The sequence below is a fragment of the Onychomys torridus genome, chromosome X, assembly GCF_903995425.1.
Source record: "Onychomys torridus chromosome X, mOncTor1.1, whole genome shotgun sequence".
NCBI classification, from domain to species: Eukaryota; Metazoa; Chordata; class Mammalia; order Rodentia; family Cricetidae; genus Onychomys; species Onychomys torridus.
Window position 1 is genome coordinate 117,531,944 of NC_050466.1, and position 4,256 is coordinate 117,536,199.

Here is a 4,256-nt window from a genome sequence, read left to right on the forward strand (position 1 = left end):
TATAATCAATGAAAATACCTTGCTCTCTTTTTGTCCCTTCCATTGAAGTTGAAATACATACAAATACTCCAGTTTTGACTCTTCTCAAGAATCAGCGAGTCCTCATTACTCTTGCTCTGAGAAAGGGTCAGGCTATCATTGGTCAGTTCCTCATCATCAGCACTGTTTCTGCTAAGCACTTTACTCCTCTTCTTCTGGCAGCCCACGTGGCTAGCAGGGCTGCTCTGGCCTTCATCATTGCCCTCCTCATTCTCATCCTCGTCGCTCCCACTGCCCTCATCCTCCTCATCCTCATGGTCTCCATCACTGCCCTCCTTCGGAGATGCCGATCGCCCCTTCCTCTTTTCTTTTTTTTTAAAGGAAGGTTTTAACTTTTACATAGTAAAATTACATATAACAAAACAATTATCAAGCAAGAATTACAGTTACAATATTAAAGAAGATATCCTATCTATCTTATATTTGTGAGTCTAAGGTTTTATATCTAACTTACCTTTTATTGTAACTGAGGAAATTATAACTATCTAGTCTTCAACCACATCAAAGACCTCAGAAAGATATAATATTACCTGAGAACCGGGAGAAGGACGCAAGCAACTTTTGGGAGTCTTGCAGGGTAGACAGAGACAGCTGGCAGTCTGGACAGTCACCTAATGTTCCTTTGTAAAGTTGGGGCATTTGTCTTCAGCCCACAGGGCTAGAGTATCTCGGTCACTTCTCTCAGTGTCCTGTAGAATGTCTGGCAGTTTCCTCTGTGAAGCAGGAACCTGAAGGACCATTTTGTCAAGCAAAGTTCAGTGGTCACCTTTCTATGGGTCCTGCATGTCCAGTTGATCAAGCAGTCCAGGCAAGAACAGTTTCTTGTCCAAATGGCTATTTTTGTCAAGGTGAATATAAACTCCATATGAAGTGTCTTCAATGCCCATCCTCGTCTCTGAAGTAAATTGGTGCTGCCAGGAGCAGACATGTCTCACTGTCCAGAAAGTCTAAATTTTAAAAATATTTTAAATGCCATATTCTGTAGGTCTTTGAAGTATTTGAAGATTACTTATCTATCTGAAATATCTCTATGTATACCTAGAAGACTTAACTAACATGGCTATGAGGCTATGAGTATGATTATCACAGATGATTAATTATTAATCTATTTTTAATTATCCATTACAATTTTAAATGAGCTATACAAACACAATACCTTAAACAGGAGTAGAAATATATATATATATATATATATATATATATATATATATATATAATAACAAAATTAACTTTAAGTTTGTATCAATAGACTAAAATCTGTACCAATGTAAAACATTTTAAACAAGTTGTTGCTCTTTAGAAGTAAGTTCCTTCCTTAATCTATGCTTTCATCTTATTATATCTATATCACAGATTTCTCTAAATCAATTTAAACTTAAAAAAGAAAGCATCAGCATAGGCATAGGCTGTCCCATGAAGGACTGAGCACAGGAGGCTAGCTGGGGGCAGGCTGGAGAGAGTGCGCATTGAACACTGATCACTCTGAAGATCCTTATCACTGGCAAGAGTGGGGTGGGCAAGTCCAGACTGGTATTGAAATTCACAAATGATACTTTTGAGCCTGAGCCTGTAGCAACACTAGGTATTGACTTTAAAGTGAAAAGCAATTTCAGTAGATGGAAATAAGGCTAAGCTTGCAATCTAGAAGATTAACTCCCAGATATTATATTAGTTTATGAAGTCACAAGAAGAGACACTTCCGTTAAACTGGATAGTTGGTTAAGTGAAATGGAAACATACCATACATGAAATGATATAGTTAACCTAGTGGTTGGGGATAAAATTGATAAAGAAAATCTTGAAGTTGATAGAAATGAAGGCCTGAAATCTACATGAAAGCATTCCAAGTTGTTTATAAAGGAAAGGCTGTGACTCTTCAATACATCTTTGAGGAACTTGTTGAGAAGTCCCCTTAGACACCCGGGCTGTGGAGAAGTCAGGAGTAGAACAAAGAAATCCAGCTGACACCCAAGGAAGAGAACCATGGAAGAGGAGCCTGTGGAATTATCTTCTGTGTTATAAACTAGGAATTCCATCTCTTGCATGTTTAATCAGATACTGCTACCTCTTTGTATAGACTCTTAAGTGCTTCTTAGAGGCCTTGAAGTTGGCACATAACTATTTTCATCATGGCAATGAGTATTTTCAAGAAAACCCATTCAATAGCTTCCCCACATGAAGTGAATGGTAAGCATGTGCAGTCTTCCATCTGTAGATTTTTAAAAACTAATCCTTTATTGATTCTTTGGGAATTTCACATCATGTACCCAAATCCCACTCACTTCCAAGCCCCTCACCCCTGCAGCATGCCCCCCAATTAAAAACAAAACAAAACAAACAACAAAAACCCCACCTTGCTCCTTCATCTTTCCAACACCTCTTTATTCATCCTAGTAGCATAAGGAACTACTGTGTGTCACACAGTTATACCCTTTTGTCCAATCAGCCCCACCCACAGAATGTTCATTGCAATGAGTCATTGGTCTGGTTCAAGGCCTCTGGCACACCATCATCACTGGACCCTCACCAAAACTCCTCTTGGATATCCTGCTGATGCCCTGAGTCATGGAGATCCTGTGGTTATTGTTCTGCAGGACCAGTCCCTTCATGCACTCCAGCAGGTCATAGATGGGGTAGATGTTAGGGTGGGCCAACCCAAGGCCCAGGATGTGTGTCTGGGTGGTAGCTGAGCTGCTCAGTCCAGACGGCTGGGGCTATCCCCCTCAGGTGAGGGGCACAGCCCTCTCTTTTAGGCCCATGCTATTGGGACCAGCTCTCTCATGCCAGTGGTGAGGGTGGGGCCCATCTCTTCCGAGTGCTGAGGTCAGCTCTCCCGGGGGGAGGGGGCAGGCAGCTCTCCTGCTGCAGTGTCCAGTGAGGGGCAGGGCCAGCCATCCCAGGACCAGCGAGAGGCAGAGCTGGTTCAGCAGGTCTCAGATTTCAACACACATGGTTCCTATGACAACCTGTGGTAACATGGGCCATGGACATCATCACAGACTCCAGCAGCAGCAAGAACATGGACGCATACATGCCCTCAACAGCAGATGGGTCCCAGTCATCACCATGGCCCTTGTGACAGCACAGGCCACCCAGATTAGTATGGCTCTAGTAGAAGCAAGGCCCTCAGACACCAGCATGATCTCAGGTGGCTGTCCAGACACCAGGCTTCCACACAGCCCCTAGGGGCAACAGGAGCTATAGATATCAACCCAGACCCTGGCTGCTGCTGGGCCATGAGCTTAGACATGGCCCGTGACAGCAGCCTGGGCCCAGACAACACCATGGTCCCAGGTGGCAATGTAGGCCACTCAGATTGGCATGGTCCCCAAGGCAGAGTGGCCCTTGGGTGCCAACCTGGCTACAGATTGTGGCCTAGACCCCGGGCATCTGTATGGCCTTCAGTGGTATCAGGAGCCATGCATATCAACCCAGACCCCAGCTGTGGTAGGAACCACAAACCCAGACATGTTCCTAGTCAGCAGCTCAGGCTTAGATAGCATCTTTGCCCCAGGTGGCATTGCAGGCGACTCAGATCATGCCATGGCTCCAGTGGCAGTGTGGCCCTCAGGCACGAACATGGCCCCAAATAATGGCTCAGACCCTGGGCATTTGCATGGCTTTCAGTGGTATCAGGAGCCATGGATATCAACTCAGACCCTGGCTGTGGTAGGGCCACGAACCCAGACATGGCCCTACACCACACCCTGAGTTAGGATGTCACCATGGCACTGGAGGGCAGCACAGGAAGTCCAGATTAGCATGGCCCCAGTGGCAGCATGGACCTCAGGCACCAACATGGACTCAGGTGTCTGACCAGACCCTGGTCATCCACACACCCTTCAGTGGTTACTGAAGCCATGGACATCAACACAGAACCTGGCTGCTGCAGAGCCACAGGCCCAGATATACCAGCCCTGGAGGTCATCATGCCCCCACCTCCACCCCTGTAGCAACACAGACCACTCAGATCAACATGGTCCCAATGGCAGCATGGCCCTTGGACACCAAAGTGGCCCCAGGTGGCAGCCCAGATCTCGGGGCATCCCTGTGGACTTGGTGGCAACATGGGACATGGATGTTAATATAGACCCAGGCTGTCGCAGACCCAAATATGGCCATAGGCAGCAGCCCAGGCCCAGATGTCACCCTGGTCCCAGGTAGCAAGCAGACCACCACCATTAGCCCATTCCTCACTGCCCTAGCTTCCTCAGAAC

At 46.1% G+C, this 4,256-nt stretch overlaps 1 pseudogene; it reads left to right on the forward strand.

Annotated features, from left to right (window-relative positions):
* Positions 1 to 1,509: 1,509 nt before the first annotated feature.
* On the forward strand, positions 1,510 to 2,251 carry LOC118574783 (annotated as a pseudogene).
* The last annotated feature ends 2,005 nt before the right edge of the window (positions 2,252 to 4,256 follow it).